Raw genomic sequence first — 24579 nt, 5'->3', positions numbered from 1 at the left:
AGTAATTATGACTAAATATCACATATCACTAATTACTTATTTGTAAATATAAAGCAGAGGGATCAGGTCGCACACTTCCCTCCATGAGTATGTATATCATCGTTTTGAAGATGGATATAATCATATTGATCAAAACATATGTGACTGATATGAACAATGAGAGATTGTATCCTATATCTAAGTGAATGGGTCGCCGTAGACAATATACAGAGAATTCCAACCATATATATATATATATATATATATATATATATATATATATATATATGATCATTAACTCGACGTCGTTTGTAAAGGACTTATCTTCCCTTGGCTTAGATGAGACCTCACATAACCGACTTCCCAGACTAAGAAGCAAGAGAACATCCAGGAGACGCGAGCGATCCTGGAGGATATGAAGGTTTGATAGCCTTCCACTGCCTTGTTCTCCAGGGAACTGAAGTTGATAAGATCCCGCTCGTGTCACTCCTTTGATATACACTTCATAACGCACGGGAAAAAAAAAGAAGAAAATTCTCCTTCATATATGAAAATGAACAACAATTGTATGATTATATCCCTTGTCATCCAATATTTTTCTCTATATTTTCTAGATGAAGAGTTAGTGGATGATTGTGTGTAACCTTAACCTATCTAGAATTTAATGCAGAATGTAGAGGTGTCTTGCGCGGTCAAAGATCCTGCCAAATGATGTCATGGTTAGAACCATTACGCTTTCCTCTCTCTCTCATATACATGTATCTATGTAATGGAAACTATTTATTACTATACCCCCCGAGCATCAAACCACGGACCATCTGAAGCTGGCAGCCAGGTAGCCTAACTCCCAGACCGTATCCACTCTCTGACTCACGGATCTTGCTTCTATGTCCGTCATCCTTTCCAATTGTATACTGATGAATAGTTTAATTCAGATATCATGGGTACAGTACATGGTTGAGATATACACACATTACCGTAGTGCTTTAGGAGTCGACTGAAATGCCTACCTACCTTGACCCGAGCGTGAGTGGCAGCAGCATTTCTACCACGTACAGGATGCGTGATGCATCAGCGAGATCCGTGAATCAATCAGCGGCTACGGAGATGTTTCAATCTCATTGTGGCCTGAGGGTTGGCTACCTGACTGTCAATCAGATGGTACGGGATTCGATTCCCAGGGCATAGTGTATACCAAATATCACGAAAACATTATGTGAGATTGTATATATATATATATATATATATATATATATATATATATATATATATATATATATATATATATATATATTCTGGGAGAACTGAGGAATGTGCTGAAATAAAGATTGATACCTGGGAGGTCAAACATGAGTATATTTAGAAGGAAGTAGTCACTCCGATTTTGAATAGTTGCGAGGCATGGGGGAAGGTGGATGTGATGGAAATGAAATGTCTGAGGGCAGTATGTCGTGCGTGGCTGCTTGATTGAATCAGTAATGAAAGGGTAAGGGAGAGGTGTGATAATAGGAAGAGTGTGGTTGAAAGAGCTGAAGAAGGTTTGTTGAAATAGTTTGCACATATGGAGAGCATGAGTGAGGAAAGGTTGACAAAGAGGATGTATGTATCAAAAGTGGAGGGGGCTAGGAGAAAGGCTAGACCAAATTGGTGATGGAAGAATGGAGTGAGAAACATTTTGAGTGATCGTGGCCTGAGCATGCAGAAGGGTGAAAGGCGTGCACGGGATAAATTGGAACGATTTGGTACACAGAAGGTGACGTATTGCTGATAGACTGAACCAGGGCATGTGAAGCAGCCTGAGGAAACCATAGAAAGGTCTGTTGGGCCTGGTTGTGGTTTCAATACATTGCAAACAACATCTAGAGAATGAGTGTGAGCGAATGTCCGACAGTTCCCGCCTTAGTGAGGTAGCGCCAGAAACAATCGAAGAAAGGCCTCATTCACAGAAATTCATCCTCTAGTTTTCTTTCGCTGGAATGAGAGGGACAGATGTATTGCAACTGTTGCAATTGCAAGCGTTATAGTGTTGCGTCCGTTCTGTCGGCAACGGAAACAATGGTTCGGAAGATTTCAGTTGATGGTCAACATCCAGGGTACTGGATTGCCCGTCCTGGAACGCACAGCAAAAAATATCTTGTATAGTTGTAGGAGTGTAATGGTGATGATATCAGCAATATTGATGATGATAATGATAACAGAGAGAGAGAATGGATGGGGGAGAATACGGTCTTTCTTTGTCCGTTCCTGGCGCTACTTCGCAAACGCGAAAAACGGCGATTACGTACGAAAAAAAATTGATAGTTCTCGTAATATTACTGATCCTTCTACTAATCATATTCATAATGATAGTAGTAATAATAACGATAGTAATGATGATAGTTATTATAATTATAATGATGATAATGAGAATTTTTTAAAAAGTGTAATGAGATGCAGTAAAGAGAAAATGAAAAGAGAAAGCTACTTTTTCATCCTCATTATTTCCTGTTTGCAATATCATCTCTTGTTCATTCAGCTTCTTTCAATTACGTTAATAATCTTTTAACTATTGCTTCGTTTTCTTCTCCCACTTATTCATTCTTGTCTCTCCTTGTGAAGTCATTAAAGGCAATACTTTTTTTCTATTCCTATTTCTATTTTCTATTTTCATTTTTTCATTTTTTGCTCTCCTTTGGTATTTCCAAGTGGCCTCTACTCCTTCTTCCTCTTGCCTCAGATAACATTCTCATTAAACACAAGGAAATATAATTTCGAGCGTTCTGAAAGGATGCAGACTCGAGGAAATCATCTCTTCTTCTTTTTTATCTCATTGCAGGAAACTCATTTTGGCCAGACTTATTCTCGTCGACTTCACCACCTGAGATCCTCGTCTTCTTCTAACTCGTGAATTATTTGATGTTAAACTGGGGCGGGCATACGACAGCATCTAGAAAAAAAAAAAGAGACGTAATGAGGAAGAGAAGTGAGACTGCCGTAATCTCACATCCGAAATGACTGCTACCCTTTGAAAGAACTTTGATATGTGAGTAACTTTTGCTAGAAAAAATATTTTTTGGAACACTGTAAGGCAAGGTGAGAGAGGCGCTCAAAGTAATATAATTCATGACGACTTTTGAAAGATCGTTCTGAAATAGCTGGTTGGAAATTACCAACGCTCCGAAGAATGTTAACGATTATATGCATACTAATTGGGATGGCTTAGGGTATTCAGTCCTCGCATTCTTCAGTTTCTAAATAGCTTTCCAGAGAACATTACTGGTAAGAGGGTATTGGCCATGAATGGCAATACACATCATTATCTCGCACCTGCGTTAACCTCTGCTTAAGTAATATTCAGGCAGGAAGGAAAGGTTTTGAGCCACCCATTTAATGTAAATGGTAGGCAGAGGGAGGTTTATACTCTTGTGGCCCTATCTGTTCTGTGTGTGTGTGTGTGTGTGTGTGTGTGTGTGTGTGTGTGTGTGTGTATGTGTGTGTGTGTGTGTGTGTGTGTATATGTGTGTGTGTGTGTGTGTGTGTGTGTGTGTGTATGTGTGTGCTTTATGGTGAAATTTCAAAGGTTCTGTTTGCAGTGGTAGAGTGAAATAGATTTTCAGAGAGCGGGGCCTAAACATGCAGGAGGGCGAAAGGCATGCACTGGATAGAGTGAATTGGAAGTATGTGGTATACTGGGGTCAACATGTTGTTAGTGAGAAATGTCCAGGGGGAAACCATGGAAAGGGAGCTGTGGTTTCGGTGCATTGCACATGACAAATGGAGAATAGAATTGAACGGATGTGGCTTTTCTTCGCCTGTTCCTAACGCTTCCTTGCTGAAGAGGGAAAAGGTGACCAATTATGAAAGAAAAAAAGAGAGGAAAAAATATATCTATATAGATCACCGGTATCATCACCAGTGCCATCATGACATCATCATCATCATCAACATTATCACCATCACTGACGCCAAGGCCATCAACATTATCCCCATCACTAACGCCACCACACACCATCATCATCACCATCACTAACGCCACCTCCACCAACATCATCACCATCACTAACACCACCCCTACCAACATCATCCCCATCACTAACACCACCCCTACCAACATCATCACCATCACTGACGCCACCACACACCAACATCATCACCATCACTAACGCTACCTCCACCAACAACTACACCATCACCTCCACCATCACAATCATAATAACAACAAAAGCACGCTCCACCATCGTGCTTTCCCTCGTTGATTACTGTGGGTAAAGCTTTCCTTCACGCTCCTCACAGTAAAAGTTATTCTCAAGTCTTTTAGAAATGTTTTAACCGTTTCTTCAGTGAGATGAACAGCAACCATTCGTGAGCAGCAGGGCTGGGAGGCCAAGAGTTCCTTTGCATTCAGGAGAAATGGACGTGAAATCAGGAAGCAATTAGTCTAAAAGCGAAATCATTCGATTTTGTGACAGGATGAAGCAGGTCATGAGTCAATATGTTGAGGACCTGATGATGGGTCAAAGGGATTGAAACAATGAGTGTGATAATGAGTATTAGGAGATGCAATCCGGCATAACACTGGGTAAGTAGGAGAATGAGGCTTAAAGATAAAGGGGAACGATGCACAGTTGAATATAATATGAGGTTATCTGATAATCGTATGGGCAACAGGCCAACATCCAGAGGAAGGGGTCGACAGAGAGAGGCTATGAGGTTAACATGGCGATATAGAGAGAGGATGAGAACTTTATCATGGCTGGTAAAAAGGTTTCTTTGTTGGTGAGAATTATAGAGTAGGACGGAATTAGCAGCTACAGCTGCCAGGCACTAACCTTTAGGACCTTCAGGACGTGATGATACGCCCTAAATGTTTTTCATTTCTCATTCCCCTCCACGCATACTCTCTCTCTCTCTCTCTCTCTCTCTCTCTCTCTCTCTCTCTCTCTCTCTCTCTCTCTCGCTCTCTCTCTCTCACACACACATACGCACACGCACAAACTAAACATCTATACAATACAAAAGTTTTTAGGACGCTCCCCTTGTGGCGCAGCCGGTGAACGTGCGCTACTTGCAGCACAAATTATCCTACTCAGTCTCATCACCAGCCTGGGTTCCTTAGTTCCCAGTCACACTGACAAACGCTATCCATCACATCTCACACACGGTCTCTACCTTGGCTTCACCTCCTCATCTTTACGTCAGCACCTCACTTTGTGTCCCCTCATCTCTCTCTACCTCCTTTCTTTTCCTGTCTGATTTCCTTTTCTACATATTTTCCTATGTCATTATTCTCACACTCTCTCTGTCCTGCTGTTATTTCTTTCTACTCACTCGCTGTTTCTCTTCGTTCCGTATTCGATTATCCTAAACTCACTAAATCACTCTCGCATCCTCTACCTCCAGTCACATTTGAATTGGCTTCCGCCCTTCATCTATCATCTTGCTTCAATCACAATGTCTCTTTTCTTTCACTCACATTATTTGCAGTAGCTTTCTCATCCCCTCCTCTTCCTTAACATTTCCTATTTCGATTCATACTTCAACTCCCGATTCGCTTTCGCTTTCGGCTGATATTTTCTTCCATTATTATACTCGCTCTTTCAGAATTTTGCTCCAGCTCATTGTTTTGCAGCTGAGGTGTACATCCCCGTGGGGGAAAGGGAGTGCTATAAGCTTTAACGAAGGCACGAGATATTCAAGCGCATTTCAACCCTTTCCGTGCGACAAGCTTGAAGAGTTTTCCCTCTGCAACGGCGGCTTAAGTGGGGGATGTTGCTCCTAGGACGGCTGCTTGAGTGGGGTTTTGTTCCTAGGACGGCTGCTTGAGTGGGGGTTTTGTTCCTAGGACGGCTGCTTGAGTGGGGTTTTTGTTTCTAGGATGGCTGCTTGAGTGGGGTTTTTGCTTCTAGGATGGTAGCTTGGGTGGGGTTTCTGCATCTACCTAAGGCTTGGGTGGAGTTTTGCTGTTTAGGACAGCAGGACGGCCGTTAAAGTGGGGCTTTCGCTCCTAGGACGCCGGCTTGAGTGGAGGTTTTTTCTTTTAGTTCCCTGTGTTGAGTAGGGATTTCCCCTCTAGGACAGCGGCTTGAGTGAAGGTTATATATGCCTCCAGGGCGGCGAGAAAGTCTAGGAAATTACAGAAAAACAAACACCAGACAAACCTGGGCGTTTAACCGTGTATAGAGATAAATTAGTACTTGAAAAATTATGAAAAATCTAAAAAAAATAAAGATGGAACTGAACCTAACCTTAGTTGGCATTGGTGACTTTGTTCAACGAACGTTAATTTTGGCAGCATACATTTTTCTTTTGCTGCCTGATGTATCTAGCATTATTGTGAATGTTATTAAGAGTGAAGCCATACTGATGGACTGGAGGGAGGAGGTGTGTAGATCAGCTCATCACAATATTCTGGGGACGTGGGATGGAAAAATGTGTGAATACTATTCTTGCTTACGAAAACAAAAACAGTGTACATGAATATACAGGAATGCAGATGAAAACTTTGAAATTCGCATTTACACACACACACACACACACACACACACACACACACACACACACACACACACACACACACACACACACACACACTCTAGCATGACCCTGGGGTAAATATTCCTTGAGAGCAATTACACCTCCAGTCTTGAGCCCTTGCCACAAAAAGGAATTAAAAGAAAACATGTCTTTATAAACGACACGTTCTTTCATAGTCAATCATAACTCTGAACAATCTTTATTAAAATTATATTAGCGAAAATATTTCAAAATAAAGCCACTGAACTTGTTATGACCCAATGAATAAAATAGGTAAAATAAAGGAGCAGAATATTCTTAATGAAAGCGAATAAAAGAGAAAACACAGAAGCATAAAAGGGCCTTATGCTCCAGTTCTTAGACTAGAACAATGACCCCAACACTTTTGCGACAGAGTACCTCCATCGGACCAAAATATCCTGAAAAAAAACCAGTAATGAAATCTAACACCAGAAGCACCACTGTCACTCGCACACAGGCAACGAACATCATAAGCACACACACTCCTCCTGGTCAGCTGTGATGAGGTCGGGAGAGTACATGGAATCACACTGGGCATATGCACAACGTAAGTGGATGAAATACGATAAAGTGAGCTTCATGCAGGATCGAATCAACCCCAGCCTACCTATGCGGAGCAATTCACGTGCATTTCGACCACCGCATATACCTCACAATACACCTCTCCCGCCTGTGCTCAATGAATTGTGTCAAGGATTCACTGTATACTCGTACTACTCGTTTCTTTTTAAAGCTTTCATCCGAAATGTATGTCTTATGATATGCTTGAGATGCATGGTACCCGCGAAAGGAATCTATATTTAACTATAATGAAGATAGATAAAATTCTATAAATTTTCAGCATTATATAGACTATATACAACCTATATGTATTTAGTACAATGAATTTACTACTCTTATCTTCTGTTTTTCCTTCTTTGCTCTGTACGTCTGTAGGATTCTCTTTCTATTAGTCCCTTTGTCATTCGTGCTAATTACCTCCTATTCAGCCACCTGAGAGAGGGCCGTCAAGAAGACAATAGCCCGTGCCAGGCAAGGACTTCCTAGATCTAACAACAACACACATATCATCATTTATCCTGGCTCTTAGAGACTGCGAGTCACAATCATAAATAGACCGAATTTCAGTTCAGAGAAGAACGTCTTACAGGCATCCTTACCCAGAAACTCGTCCATATTGTGCTGCTTTTGGTCTTGTAATCACCCGCTCAGAGCTGTCCATTTTCTGGGATTCTATTTGTCTTTTTCTAGTTTTCTTTTCAGCGTTAACTAAAGACTTCTGCCTCTGGCAGGCTGCGAGGCATCACAGGGACCAGCGAGAACATCTTCTCTATCATAATGACCTTCATTAGGAGTAATTATCCATCCTAGATTCACCAGACTGATGATTGTACTCTATGATTTCCTTTGTTGTCTTTGTTACACACACACACACACACACACACATATATATATATATATATATATATATATATATATATATATATATATATATATATATATATATATATATATATATATTCTTTTTTTATTATTATACTTTGTCGCTGTCTCCCGCGTCAGCGAGCTAGCGCAAGGAAACAGACGAAAGAATGGCCCAACCCACCCACATAGTCTAATTCCCTCTGGTGACTTACACCGAAAACTGTCCTGTTCACAGACATAGCAATTCATGTTTTACAGTAGCACACATCAAGATGTATTTCTGAAGGTCTTCCTGACTAAGCAGAACACCTCGTCTGTGTTGCTCTGTATTCCTCTAGTCCACATCATCATGTTCATCATATTTCTCAAGTCCCATTGCGATCGGCGGACTCAGCCATTCCCGCTGGGAATAAATGTGGCCCATCACAACTCGCTGACCTTCGTTGGTCGCCGTGACCCAGGATATTCACTCATGAATAAAATGATTTCCGGCTCAGAATTCTAACGCGTTGCTGTTGATGTTTCTATCGTTCGTTTTCTTCAGCTTTACGTCCTCTCGGTGTCGAGAATTTCCCTCCCTACTTGTGTGATGGAAAAGGTTTCAGTGAGGGGAACTTTACGTACGATCATCGCAGTGAGGGACGGATGAGAGACAAGGCTGGAGATGAAGGTTTAGAGGAGTTGGGTTTCCTGGAGAAGAGAGATATTCTAAGTGGTTGGATGTGCTCCTCCCCTCGCCGGAAGTCTTACTACGTGGGATTGAGGAACAAAAAGAAATTGACCCAGATGTAGGGAAGAAGGGAAGAGATGATGCTGATAGCTTCGTGGCGAATCTTGTGGTGTAGTAGGATAACAAGAGGGGAACAGAGGAAAGAAGAAGATAATTGTTAGGATGAAGAGGGAGAAGAGATCATAGTGAGATGGTGGATGGGGTCGGGACAGGAGAAAAGCAAAATATGGCAAAAAATTGTGTAAGATTATCAAATGTAAAGAAGAAAACGGATGAACAAATTGAAATACCTGAGAGAAACGAAGGAAAGAAAGAAGAGAGAACATAAAACAACTAAAACGAATGTCCAAAATATCACTAGGAGGAAACGAAGAATTTATATCACGGAGCAAATAAGCTGAAACAGCAAAAATCACAGAGGTTTAAAAAAGTAAGGTAAAATCGACTGTGATGCACAGGTATCATAGAAAACAAGAAAACAAGTAGGACAAGAATGTTAGAAAAGGAGTAGAATACACAGGGAATAGAAGTGGAAGTTACGCAGAATGTAAGAGAGTAAAAAGCGTCTCACAGGAAGTAGAAAAAATATGCGTAATTACAGAGAAGACGAAATGAAAATAGGCAAACCTTGAGGACAGTGCTCCAGTGTGACTCCACCGCTAGGATGCTGTTAACATCCTAACTCCCACTCGAGGTCGTCCTCAAGAGTCACTTGTGCAAAAATCCAAACTCTTTCACTCTTACCCTGGTGGAGACTGAGGCAGACTCACTCCCCTTGCGTCGAGCTGCTGTTGACCCCAGCTTGGATTGTGTTTTGTTGGTGGTCAATTACATGGACGCTGCACCCACTAACTAGTCTGGTGGAGTTATGGCTTGTGATGGTGGAGACTCAGACACAATACCAGCTAGGCGACTGTAGGGCTTAGTCTTGTGGGGCCACTAGTCCACTAGTGGTGGAGACCGAGTGGTGGCTAGTGATGATTTCACACCGGTAAGTCATATGTTTAACTTACCTCTGTGATGTCGTTCGTGAGGACTGGTATGGAGACTATAACAGCAGCCCAGCTCCTGATCCCAGGTTACTGGCGGTCCTTGTTCGTGGTGATTGATGCGGACACTCTACCTGCCAGCCAAGCTTGCAGATATTCTTGCTGGCTTTGGCAGCAGAAGACACCTAAGGTGAACTATACGTTCGCTTAAGTGTGGAGATCGCACACGCCAGCCAATTGTTGAGTGAAGGGAGTTGCTTAATCTGTGATGGTGGCATGGCAGCTGGTGAGGAGAGCACATCCTCCTGCCACTTACTGACAAAAGCTTGCTGGTGCTGTTGCTCGTGATAGTGGAGAGACGGGCGAGGGTGCCATACGCTCCAGCCAGCAGCCAACCCGGCAAGGTGGATGTCGTCGTGGTAGATACTGTCTCGTGGGGCTTGTGAGGCCGCTCTTGCTAGAGACTGAGGCAGTTATCACACCTGCCAGTTGCAGACATTCCTAAACCAGTTGCCGACCCCATGTTAGCCCTGGTCTTGGCAGAGTCTAGTTCGGACGCCACACCAATTTGCCCAAGTGTTTGTTTCAGCTTGAAGCTGTTGTTGGTTAAGACTAGTGATGTGATAAAGACATGGGCGATACTCTAGCCAGCTAGCATCTGTAAGTCGTAATAGACTAAGGAACGAATGTAGCAGGAAAAGAAAGGAAGAACAAAGAAACTATGACAGTATTATTGCAGAAAAAAGGCAGGAACATAAATCCAAAACTTTTCAAATAACTTCACCGGGACTAAATTGTAAATCAAGAAAACAGGAAAGGAGATAAACTGTCACCTGGCAAATATTAGAACGGTATTCAAGTGCTGTAAATGGGTAAGAAAATATTCAGCAAACTGTTCACATCTTACATAAGGCCAAAACTAAAACATGTTTCTCAAATAAGGTCACTGTACCCAAAGAAACACAGAGATGAGAAAATCCAGAGGAGGATAACAAGATGGTATCAGAATTAATGACTCCCTCATCTTCAGTACCTTCTGGACCATACTGTAGCTGGTTTGGGTATATAGTTGTACAGGAGGTACTGAGTGACAACAGAATATCACCTGGCCATTCCCATTGGGTTGGCTTGGCCCGCGGACCCAACACTCTCTTGCACCTGGGGCGGGCCATTCTCGTGGAGTGGTCCACGACGCAGATAGTTAAAGAAAATGTGAACTTTATCCAGGCTGTGCAAGTGGGTCACGTCGTTGATGGAGGAAACCCTTGGTAAGGCAGTCATATCCTCCTCCAACATACTGTTGTGCATTGTGGTGGGTTACTAGATAATCATGATGGTACTCTCGTACGTAGTATTAGAGTGGGTGGCTAAGTTGTTGTACAATGTGTACCGTAAACTGTGGGCGTTCACTAGGTGTTCCTGTTCGAGGGTGTGGTCCTGTCTGTGTTCGAAATACCAGATCAGTATAATGGTACTGTCTTGAGTAGTTTTACCCTGAGCCATTGAGATGTTGTGCCATGTGTACTATAAACTCTGGGCATTTACTAGATGTTCCTGTCTGAAGCTATATTTTGTTTGCTGTAAACTATAGGCGTCCACTAGATGTCCCTGTTCGTAGGTGTCGGCTTGGCTGTGCTCGAAACACTGGAGAAGTATGGCGGTACTCAAATAGTATTACCCTGGGGCACTAAATTGGTGCTCTATATGTGATGTAAACTGTGGATGTTTACTTGGTGTTCCTGTTCGGAGTTGTACTTTGAGTGTTGTAAACTGTGGGCGTCCATTAAGTGTTCCTTTTGGTATGGAAAATGACTGGTATAATGTAGTAATATCAATATTTCTGGGGTATATCAAGTGGAGAGAGGTTACTGGGTCTGTAGAATATTGATAAACGGGAAATCACATTTTGCATATGTAAATTGTTTGAAAGTGACAACATATTAGATTTTCGTCGGCCAGCAACAAAAAATACAATTGATATATATATATATATATATATATATATATATATATCGGTAAATCATGTTTATCCTTGAACGTATTATCTAAGCATTCGTTCGTTATTTCACCCAAGTACACTTGTCAACCTTTCGAAACTTGATTTTGTTGGAATAGCCTCTAAGAGTTCTCTGCTCTCGATGAATGATGGTGGTTGAGACTCTCTCCTAAAGATGGTCTTGGTGTATCGGGAGAGGACGGCGAGCAAGATAAAAGCAGCATCTGGCCTTTTTAGGAAGTTGTGCTCACCAGAATATTTTGATGGATCGACACACAGGTCTTGTATAGGCTCCGAGCCGAGGAGGTTATTGTACACCGAGAGGAAGAAACTCGCTACCCATCTGTGGGAACGACTCTTTTCTCAGGGAAATGATTGTGAGGGAAGGAGGGAGGGAGGGGAAAAAATATGTCGCTTATGAAAAGCATGAGAAATGTTGAGGCAGATTGGAAAGGTGGAGAGGGTATTTCTCACTTGCAAGAGAACTTGATTATCTCTTTTTCAAATGGAAACCTACGGCATAATGCCAGTGAGAGGAAAATATATGCATAACTGGATGTAACAAAATATATCTCGTTTTTCTATAACTTTTCATATATATATATATATATATATATATATATATATATATATATATATATATATATATATATGTATATATATACATATATATACATATACACTGATACAACTGTGTGATAATGGTGAGTGGAAGAAAGTGAGAAGATTGGATCTGATGACGAAACCATCAGAGAGACGATTATCAAATACAGAAATTCAAGTGCTTTCACTTAGTCTTAATTTTGTTGTATGAGTAAACAGATGAGTGTATAAGCACAAACTGTAAGTGGAATGAAAATGACGTTGAGAAATGAATCGCACACGGGTGGGAGGGGAGGGTGGGGGGCTAACTGCATGTAATCAGGCTCTGGTAAATAATGAGAAATGTGTCATCAAACACACATACACACACACACACACACACACACACACACACACACACACACACACACACACACACACACACACACACACACACACACACATATTGTGTAGACCTCTAAGTTTCTCAACTTAGTTCAACTTAAGCACGTAGGTTACTTCAACATCACGTCGCATGGCGCAGCGCAATCAATTCAAGTGTGCGAACTGAACACTTCATCGAGAAATCTTTAGGCTGGCCACTGCTCCTACAAGACTATTAACACGTGGCCTTCCCATATTTTTTTTCCTTTCGATGGAGTCATGGTGTGAAAGAAAATAAATCCCTACCCTACGTATTTAAAATGAGAATTGCCTTAAGCAGCTCGGTGCCTACTGAACTTTAGTCAACAAGTTTGGTGCCTGAGAACCGACCCATGAAGTTCCCCACTACACTATGAAGTTCCCCCTACACTATGAACATCCGGCGAAAACATGTCTAGAAATGAGGCCGTGGTCAGAAATGGTCTCGAAAATGGGCAGAAAGGATTCGCTTGACGACCTGTTGCTCAGCAGAACTAACCGTAACCTCTCCCGTGGTTGGCTATTGGACGAAGACCTAAGCCTAAAGATCCTCCCCAAGGACGTGCTATATCAAGGGTTCCTTTTACCACAGTAATGCCTCGTTTGCCTAAAGGTCTTCTCTCCCTTGGGTGTCCACGTCGAGTTGGTTGGCGGTCCATTTCTAAGGTGCACGAACTATAACCTTTTAAAAGGTTGCTCTTGTCCTGCATCAGCTTCTGTAACTCCATTATCAGCATCGTTTATTTAACTGTCCATCCAGTTCTTCGATTATCAGTCTGGGTCCTCCATGAACAGCCCGTCTTCTCTAGTATAAAACTTGTCTTCTTCAGCCTCATGCTGTGTTCTTAACTCTGAAAATGTCTTTATTATCATTACCTTGTCTCCTCCACTACCAGCATGTCTCCTACCCCATCATCATAATGTCTTCTTCACTACCAGCATGTCTCCTACCCCATTATCACAATGTCTTCTCCACTACCAGCATGTCTCCTACCCATCATCATGATGTCTCCTCCACTACCAGCATGTCTCCTACCCATCATCATCATGTCTTCTCCACTACCAGCATGTCTCCTACCCATCATCATGATGTCTCCTCCACTACCAGCATGTCTCCTACCCATCATCATCATGTCCTCTTCACTACCAGCATGTCTCCTACCCCATCATCATCATGTCTCTCCACTATCAACCTGAGTCCCAAGCCATGGGTCCGTCTCCTCCAAAAAATTGGATGATTTATCTCTGTTATCAACCTGTCACCTCTGCAGTCAACCTGTGTATTCCACCATTGGCTTATCTCTCTCTACCATCAACCTGTCTACCGTCAACCTATAGCCTCTGCCATCAACTTACCTCCTCTATCATCAACCTATCTACCGTCAACCTATAGCCTCTGCCATCAACTTACCTCCTCTACCATCAACCTGTCTACCGTCAACCTATAGCCTCTGCCATCAACTTACCTCCTCTACCATCAACCTGTCTACCGTCAACCTATAGCCTCTGCCATCAACTTACCTCCTCTACCATCAACCTGTCTACCGTCAACCTATAGCCTCTGCCATCAACTTACCTCCTCTACCATCAACCTGTCTACCGTCAACCTATAGCCTCTGCCATCAACTTACCTCCTCTACCATCAACCTGTCTACCGTCAACCTATAGCCTCTGCCATCAACTTACCTCCTCTACCATCAACCTGTCTACCGTCAACCTATAGCCTCTGCCATCAACTTACCTCCTCTACCATCAACCTGTCTACCGTCAACCTATAGCCTCTGCCATCAACTTACCTCCTCTACCATCAACCTGTCTACCGTCAACCTATAGCCTCTGCCATCAACTTACCTCCTCTACCATCAACCTGTCTACCGTCAACCTATAGCCTCTGCCATCAACTTACCTCCTCTACCATCAACCTGTCTACCGTCAACCTATAGCCTCTGCCATCAACTTACCTCCTCTACCATCAACCTGTCTACCGTCAACCTATAGCCTCTGCCATCAACTTACCTCCTCTACCATCAACCTGTCTACCGTCAACCTATAGCCTCTGCCATCAACTTACCTCCTCTACCATCAACCTGTCTACCGTCAACCTATAGCCTCTGCCATCAACTTACCTCCTCTACCATCAACCTGTCTACCGTCAACCTATAGCCTCTGCCATCAACTTACCTCCTCTACCATCAACCTGTCTACCGTCAACCTATAGCCTCTGCCATCAACTTACCTCCTCTACCATCAACCTGTCTACCGTCAACCTATAGCCTCTGCCATCAACTTACCTCCTCTACCATCAACCTGTCTACCGTCAACCTATAGCCTCTGCCATCAACTTACCTCCTCTACCATCAACCTGTCTACCGTCAACCTATAGCCTCTGCCATCAACTTACCTCCTCTACCATCAACCTGTCTACCGTCAACCTATAGCCTCTGCCATCAACTTACCTCCTCTACCATCAACCTGTCTACCGTCAACCTATAGCCTCTGCCATCAACTTACCTCCTCTACCATCAACCTGTCTACCGTCAACCTATAGCCTCTGCCATCAACTTACCTCCTCTACCATCAACCTGTCTACCGTCAACCTATAGCCTCTGCCATCAACTTACCTCCTCTACCATCAACCTGTCTACCGTCAACCTATAGCCTCTGCCATCAACTTACCTCCTCTACCATCAACCTGTCTACCGTCAACCTATAGCCTCTGCCATCAACTTACCTCCTCTACCATCAACCTGTCTACCGTCAACCTATAGCCTCTGCCATCAACTTACCTCCTCTACCATCAACCTGTCTACCGTCAACCTATAGCCTCTGCCATCAACTTACCTCCTCTACCATCAACCTGTCTACCGTCAACCTATAGCCTCTGCCATCAACTTACCTCCTCTACCATCAACCTGTCTACCGTCAACCTATAGCCTCTGCCATCAACTTACCTCCTCTACCATCAACCTGTCTACCGTCAACCTATAGCCTCTGCCATCAACTTACCTCCTCTACCATCAACCTGTCTACCGTCAACCTATAGCCTCTGCCATCAACTTACCTCCTCTACCATCAACCTGTCTACCGTCAACCTATAGCCTCTGCCATCAACTTACCTCCTCTACCATCAACCTGTCTACCGTCAACCTATAGCCTCTGCCATCAACTTACCTCCTCTACCATCAACCTGTCTACCGTCAACCTATAGCCTCTGCCATCAACTTACCTCCTCTACCATCAACCTGTCTACCGTCAACCTATAGCCTCTGCCATCAACTTACCTCCTCTACCATCAACCTGTCTACCGTCAACCTATAGCCTCTGCCATCAACTTACCTCCTCTACCATCAACCTATTTCCTCCACAACCTTTTCTACCATCATCTTACTTCCTCTATCATCAAATCTAAATCTTCCGCCATCAACCTACTTCCTACCTCCTCCATCATCAATCTGTCTCATTTACCATCAATCTATTAACTCTAACATCAACCAATTTCCTCTTCCGTCAACCCATCTGTTCCGTCACCGACGTATCTCTTTCCATCAACATTTTTTTTCCCCTCCACTACCAGCCTGTCTCCTACCCATCATCATGATGTCTCCTCCACTACCAGCATGTCTCCTACCCATCATCATGATGTCTCCTCCACTACCAGCATGTCTCCTACCCATCATCATGATGTCTCCTCCACTACCAGCATGTCTCCTACCCATCATCATGATGTCTCCTCCACTACCAGCATGTCTCCTACCCATCATCATGATGTCTCCTCCATAATCCATCTGCAGTACTCGTTCTGCCCCAGATAGATTCATTCTCGCATGTGACAACGAAAATGGTGAGAATTACAAAAATGAAAATCTGTGTGTTAAAGAACATGGAAACCCCGTAAGGAGCATTGCAAAGACTGGGTAATGGTTAGGATCTACTCAGGATCATACGCTCACACAAACGCCCTTATAACCTAATCACATGAAGCAAATGGAAATTTTTCATATATCCTCAACCTGTACACTTAGTTAATACGTCCTTACCAACTTCTCTCTGCAGAGAGAGAAAACATTAGGAACCTGTATTCAGCGTGGGTCCGCGTCTGTACATATCTGTTTAGAGTAGTGTGTTGACCGATAATCCTAGGCGTTTCAGGTATATTAGTATACTGCGTTACCTGGCAGAAATATCGACGTGGGCAACAATAGGAAGTGTGCTGTATCTTGAGACAAAAAAGTGGATCTTGTTATTGATCATAGTGGAGTGTACCACAGGCTTCCTCGCCAACCTTTGAATATTGAAATAGAAAGCAAGTTGGTCTTCATGTATAACAAAACTACTTTTCTCCTTTACGTTCTTCTTTTCATCATCTTATTCATCATTTATTCCTTAGGTAAGAACAATCAACCGTCCTTAAAATTCGCTTTAAGAGGCCAAGCATGTCTTCATAAACTTAAGGATAAAAGCTTACCAAACTTTCAGGTGAAGCTAAAAAAGAAAAAAGAATGTGTCGTCGTACCTGTTCTATAAGTAAATTTTTTCTATTCTAGATCTTATATTTTTCTAAATCTTGAAAACAATAGAAGGCAAATAATTGTTTATGGAAGTAAAAAAAGTAATGTTTGTGGAACATAATCTTTCTCATACCATTCAAGGAAGCTTCCTGTCTGTCCTAAGCGGTACGTATCGACCAGCAGTACTTGCACTGACTCCTGCTGTCTTAGGTCGACCTCAAGGAATTTTTCCACGCCCCCTCATGGGTCCCTTACACTACAAAGCCTTCCTTGTGATATGCCTCCAGAGAACGTTGCATCTATGCGTCAAGGTTGGCGACCAGTCGGTAAGCTGCCAGCTGAGTGGTTGAAATATTGGACTGAAGTTTTGCATTATTTTGTATAGGTCGAAACAAACTGGCTGCGTAGTATAGAAGTGCCAGCAAATATACGGTCTTCCAATTCCGTTCCTCGCTCTGTGCATTTCCAAACTTCCATGCGTTTGATGTATCTGTCTCCTTGCTGCCCAGTCCATCATGTCTTGCTCCAGATTGCCCCATTCCATCATTGATTTCCCACATGTCCTTCGCCACACAGGCTCCTGTCTCCTCTCCTGATACTAATGGTGTGTGGCGGGTGTGGAGGAGAGAGTTACTTTACATATTCGCTGATGGTAGTGAAATAACTCTGTCATTCATCCAGCTCCTTCCCAAGCATTCGTAGCCTTCTTCTACTTCCCTGCACCTCTTTTTTCTTTTCTTTCTTCTTCATCTTCCATCTAATCTCCTTTTGACTTGCCTTTCTTCCTTTACCAGTATCTTTCACTCTCATACCTGACCACCAGCACCTACTCAATCTTCCCTCAGCACCATCCATCATTTTTCCTGCCCTGCCGGCACCCCTCCTAATCATCATGACCTCTGCTCACTTCCCCTTTCTCTGCAGCCCTTTTCATCAGCACCTTTTCTCCTCCCCTTCTCCCCATTCCATGACATCCATTTCTCTCCTCCTAGAAACCTTTCCAGCAAAGTTCCAGTTGACGGGTACGAGAGAAATGATCAATGGATTTTCATGACATACACATCAGTGGATTCCCTACACATCCTATAAACGATCTAGAGTCGATGAACTGATATATTTCTATCCTGTATGAGACGACATTAGGTTCTTACGAAGTAGGCAGGGCTTTGATGGAAAGAGGCACTTTGGGGTAAGAGCAGGCAAAATACATGGAATAAACCTAAATAAACCAAACCTAACCAAACCTAACCATACTTAGTATAGTAGAATCCAGCATGATAAGACCGAAAAGGTTTCATCCGATCGATGACTGTACTTCGTGTGAGCTGCTTGTAGAAGGAAATGTTGCAATCAGAGCGTCTGCTCAGTGTATGTAAGTCCGAGACCAATAGTCCATGACCAGTTTGCCAGCGGCTCCCTAGCCCAGGGAGCAGACGAAAGGCCAGAAGGACCTAATCTGCAAATAGCAGGGAAATTGCATCATACTAGTGAAAAGGACGATGAAATCAACTAGTAGAAAACAAACATTTTCAGACTCAATCCTAGTGTACGACTAAAGAACCAGTATTCTAAATTTCCAACGACTAATCATTACTGGCCTTTCCTGCCAGCAAACGACACCACCACAATATAGATACATATCCGTATGTCACCACGAACCTGACTGGGATCAACTTGTGAAATCTATGATCAACCGAGAACACCACCAGAACCTTAACTCTTTGCAGTTGGTAAGACAGTCTTGTGTATAACAACTGGTCTCATGTGTAAGAGCAGCGCCTTTATAGAACAGAACGCCACACACGGTCATGGCACAACTTGAAGCCACAGGTGGCACGAGGCGTACCGTGAAGTAACCCGAGAAATTGAGAGAGAGAGAGAGAGAGAGAGAGAGAGAGAGAGAGAGAGAGAGAGAGAGAGAGAGAGAGAGAGAGAGAGAGAGAGAGAGAGAGGGGAATGCCTGTAAACAAACTGAGGCATCGTCTCAACTCCAGCTGTCTCATATGCCCGCTGAAGTAAGGCGCAGCATGAAGAACTCTGAATACTCCTAGTGTGGTGTGCAGTTCCCTGGAGCCTGTGCGAAGGCAAGGAGCATCGTTAATCACCCCGAGGATCCATTTTGTCCTCAGCAGCTTTACCTCCCCGACCCAAGAGACTGCCAGCCATGGTGGATGCAAGGACAACGTACCTTAAGTCTGGAAAGCATTTTGTGTCTTCCACTGCTCTTAAGGCCCACTGTAGATCGAAACGTGAGGGGAGGGGTATGTTCTACATTGGAAGAATGGATGACTGGATGTGCTAGTTAGAGGTATAGATTACAGAGACTGTAAAGGTGTAGATTTAAGAATAGGATTTTGGTGGAAGTGTGTTACGATCAGGGGGTAAAACAACACTAGTAGCAATTATAACTTCCTTGTTAGTTTCCTCCTTCCTCTTCACAGCTTGAGTTATGGCCACCTCCCTCTCTTCTCCCCTCCCTTCGTCGCTCTCTCTCTCTCTCTCTCTCTCTCTCTCTCTCTCTCTCTCTCTCTCTCTCTCTCTCTACCCGGTTTAATCCTGCCTGCCTAATAACACGGTCGACAGTTTCCGTGCCCTTCCTCAGGGGCTCAGGTAGAACCCTTCCCTGATCTCGAGGGCCTGTTGGAGTTGGAGGCAGCTTCCAGCTCCTCATCATTACCCCGGATCAGTTCCGCCCGGGTAAACTTTTAATCACAGTCACATCCCAGAGAAATTCCCGGGCGTGTGGTGCAAGGGTCACTATGGCAGAATTTTGACGTGGGCTGATAAATGCACCTGAGCCCATATTATTATTATCATTATTCTTATTATCATCATTATCGTTATTATCACCGTCATTATCATTATTACTAAGATGTCATCATTATCATTTCTTTTGTAGTTGTTATTACTATCATCATTATTTCTGTTATCATTATCATTGCTATCATCCCTAATATTACATTCATCATCATCAATATCATCACTATTATTACACTGATGGTGAAAAGGTATGGGTAGTGTGATGGTGATGTAGCTGTGTCTATCATAAAGGTAAAGGTTTAGGTTACTGACACCTCGCACGCTTCAAGACTCCTGCTTTCACGTGCGACAGGTCAAACCCAAAGAGTACCAGCCTACAGACATGCCCCACACACTATTCTTTAATTTCTCTCTATACATCCAGGTTCGGTCCAGTGCTATAAGTATCTTTCCATACGCTACATCGTTCGAGTTCTTTTTATTCAGCGCACGCCTCTCGCCTTCCTGAATAATCAGTCCTGGATACCCCCAAAGCCTCTTTCAATCCATCCATCCTTTCGTCTGTGTTCCCCTTCCTTTTGCTCCCTCCGTTTACGAAACATAAAATCATATTTCTCAATCTCTCTTCACTCATCCTCTGTATGTAATGATAATAATGATAGTAATAATAACAACAACAATGATAATAATAATGATAACAATGATAATAATAATAATAATGATGATAACGATAATAGTAGTTATGATAATAGTAATAATAATAACAATAATAATGATTATCATGATCAGTACCAGAATCATATGCAGTTCTGCTGTCAACGTACCAACTGCCCGTCTCCAACATCATCTCCAACCAGCATCAGCAAGACCTTAAACGTCATCTTAGACCATCTACAGTTCACTCCCTTCCCCTTCACAACGAACACTAACCATCTCCAGCATCAACACTCGCAGCTATAGAAGAAACTCCACCATTAAATCTATGACATCCATCCACCATATACACCCGAACCATCCACATTCACCCTCATCACCACAACCATTCAGCATCATTATCAAAATACCCATCGCCCAGATCCGCAAGCTGTTTATCACCGCCATCCATAGCAACAATCGCAACCTAAGAGCTTTACCAGGTATCAAATCCCCATCACTCCACTGCGGTGTTCATCTCCTCCACCATCCAGGTATCCAGACTTCCGAGTGTACCTATGCTCGCGTCTTTATTGGGTTAGAAACTAATTGAAATACGACACCCTCCTGGTGGGGACGAATCTCAGGGTAATTAGGAACCGAAATTAAGGTGCAAATTAAGAACTTTAATGAATGAGGTATTTCCGAAAAGGAAATTCTCTCTCTCTCTCTCTCTCTCTCTCTCTCTCTCTCTCTCTCTCTCTCTCTCTTGGTTTAACGAGTGGCACACGAGATAGGTTACGCACGTACTGTATTTCCGGACATCAACTGGATATATACAGAATTTCTCTTGGGTAAGTTAGGTCACTCTGGATGAGCCTCTATAATCTGAGCAATGTCCTTTATCAGTGAGAGTTCAAGAACTCAACGAGGCTTTGTCCAATCAACGTAAAGGTACGTAGGTTCACACCAGTCTGGTTGTAGAGCTAAGAGAGCAGTCACCTCTTTACTCTCAGTGTGAGTATAAAAGGAGGTGGGAACTACCGTGATGATGAGGAGAAGTAGGTAATGATACCTTCTTTATGGGGAGGGGAGAAATTCCGCGTAGGGGCTGCAGCGTCGTGATTTACTAAGGCGTTTAACTAGGAAACTTTTCGGGAGGGGTTTTGATAAGGAGCTTGAAACTTTGCCGAGTCTCTCGTAAGGATTTATGGTCTATTCCGCTATGTAATGACCTTTTTAAAAGGGAAGTTACTGAGGACGTCCATTAATGAATAGGTGATAAAAGTTTCGACGAAAGAATTCTGTTCGGATGTGTATCTCTATCAAGTTATTCTTCCTGGTATTTACTAAAGTACTTTATCAAAAATGTATATGAATATGATGATGGAACCTTGAACCTTACTGAAAAATTGCATAATAATCCAGCTCCTTATCAGCTAACTCGTTGAAAAAAGACAAAGAATAACCTGTTCTGATGTGCCTGAGTTTCTTTTTTTTGAGGGACTTTAGTTTCTACAAAAACAAACATATCACTACATACACTCATCTATCAGGAAATAGCTGTATGCATAAAGCCACACACATGCTAAAAGAAAGCATAAACAATGCATACACAAGCCCAATACGCTCAGGCACAAACGGCTAAGGGAATCGATAGACCATCTTACTTCTCCCTAGGCAATAAAGAGACAGCACTTTACACGTGCTTGGTTACGTGGAACAGTTAATACGTTCCTTTACAATTATTTGGCATAAGATTTAGTATACGTGTATAGGTTTTTAATGTAAAGGAAAAAGTAATATCTTTTAAGATAAAGACTGTTGTTTGATGTTTATGTCCTGAAAAGGAGGAGGAGGAGGAGGAAGAGGACGAGGAGGAGGAGGAGGAAGAGGAGAGAACACACCAGAAGGTCTGGGCAGCAGGACATGTGGGTCCAGGTAGCAAAGCGCTACTCAGTTTATCTCATGTATGTTTTCGCTGCATGAGACATAGACAGTTACAGGCAGGACGTCATCTCTGGTCGACCCTTGAGGAGGGTTACCAAAATGATGACAGATGACCCAGGGTGTAGTGATGTGTCCTTCATATTCCTCACTGCTTGTTACGTATAGCCACACAGGCTGAACGTTGACGTAGTATGGTGGTTTTCTACAAAACTAACCTGGGGTTTATCTGGCTCTTGCTGCTGTGGCCGATGTGACTGTGTGTATGGAGACATGATCTGTCTATTTCAGCAGACGTCTGCAGGTGCTAAGAGATCAGTGAGTTCCTCCCGAGGATGACGCTGCTTCTCATGAGGGCAGTGAGTTTGTGGAGGTTTGATGTTACTCACATAAACGTCTCAAAGGGACGTCGTCTTGTGTGTCACTAGATCCGCGTCATGGACTGGCAGTTGGAGACGTGGCTGTAATGAAGGTCAAAATTCAGCAAAAGCTAAAAGGATAGTTATTAAGTAAGAAACGCTTAAAGAAACACAGACTCAGCGAAAAGATAGACAGACAGAAAACGAAGAAGCGAGGATGGTATGAGAAATCATGGGGAGTTGGATCACAGGGAAAGAGTTAAGCGAACGATAATAGAAGTTGAAGACGAAACACTGGTAAGGAAATGGGTAAATGAAAGTCAGAAACAGAAAAAAAAACTGAATGGAAAGTTGAAAGATTAAGAAACTGGTTGAAAAATATAGCATGAGACAATATCAAACTACAGAAAAATTAAAGTGAATTAGGGGCAATATAAGAGCCAAATTCAAGACAAAATAAGAAAAGATGCATGGTCTGGTAAAATGAGAAGGTTGAGCTATAGAATAAGGTATGAAATAAGATCTTGTTTAACCCTTTTGATGGGACGAATAAAAGGAAGGAAGAATATCACAAAGAACAATGAAAATACGAAAGATATTGAAGGGTCTAAGTTCAAAGAAGATTTCGCCCGGAGATCAGAGTTGGAGGAAGCATGACGTAGAACGAAAAATACTAAATATCTCTGATTTAATGAAATACCAGTGGAACGCATTGACCAGGGGGGAGAGAGAGAGAGAGAGAGAGAGAGAGAGAGAGAGAGAGAGAGAGAGAGAGAGAGAGAGAGAGAGAGAGAGAGTTTCTGCAAGAGAACACACGAAGACTATTGAACAAAGACTGTGGGGAGGGAAAGAGAGAGAGAGATATTCCTAGAGACATGGGCAAAATTGTGGCAGTGACTATCTACGTTGGAAAGAGGAAGGAGGTTTAGGATGATGTGATGATCTTTGTGACATACTTGCTTTTTCTGTGGTAGCACGTATAAATCCCTCTGTTTCTCTATTTTTCACGAGCGTTCCTCAGAGCAAACGCTTGATCCATATATCCTCTACCATTCCTGAATCCACATTCTTCCTCACCATTTTGATGCTCTGTGCATGCCACCACCCTGTCACTCAAAACTCATACCATTTACCAAGGTTCACTCAACAAATCTTTACCTCTGTTGTGTAAATACTCATCTTCATCCGTCTGGTCCAAATTCATACCGTGGTACTATGCGTTCTTTCCACCAATACTCAGCCACCTCACCATGATCCATATATACACTGAAAATCCTAACCAAGCAACAATACATCCACCTCCTTTCTTAAGAATTAACTATAATGCCATCCATTTCAGCCGTCTTGCCACATTTCATCTTACGCAAAGCTTTCACCACCTCTTTCCTCTTCATCAAATCACATGCCATGACTCTCACTACGCATAAGTTCCTGATCCAAACACCCTCCATATCTAGAAATATATTCTACTACCTAGGAGACCTTCAGAAGCATGTCATTCCGTTCTCTATATCTCTACGTTTCAAAATCAGTGGTCACATACTCAGAATGTCAATGTCTGGACACGCGAACTCTCCTTCCCATCCCTTATACTTACCATCACAGTGTTTGCAGGATTACGACCTTCATACACCCCTCTTAACTCGCATACATATCCTTCTGTACACCACCTCTCCCAAACACTACGAAATATCACACTCCATGAAGCCCATTT

General features: G+C 42.8%; 1 long non-coding RNA gene across 1 annotated transcript in view; it reads right to left on the bottom strand.

Moving 5' to 3' along the window:
* Positions 1 to 2395: 2395 nt before the first annotated feature.
* LOC139749676 (uncharacterized) overlaps positions 2396 to 24579 on the bottom strand; it is a 40268-nt gene continuing 18084 nt past the window's right edge. The window contains exons 2-3 of the long non-coding RNA XR_011713010.1: positions 22725 to 22967; positions 2396 to 2905 (exon numbers count right to left, since the gene is read on the bottom strand). This is a non-coding gene — a long non-coding RNA (uncharacterized lncRNA). The remainder of the gene's footprint in view (positions 2906 to 22724; positions 22968 to 24579) is intronic.

This window comes from Panulirus ornatus, chromosome 8 (assembly GCF_036320965.1).
Source record: "Panulirus ornatus isolate Po-2019 chromosome 8, ASM3632096v1, whole genome shotgun sequence".
Lineage (NCBI taxonomy): Eukaryota > Metazoa > Arthropoda > Malacostraca > Decapoda > Palinuridae > Panulirus > Panulirus ornatus.
The sequence above is the reverse complement of the archived record's forward strand: the minus strand, read 5'-3'. Positions and strand labels throughout refer to the sequence as shown.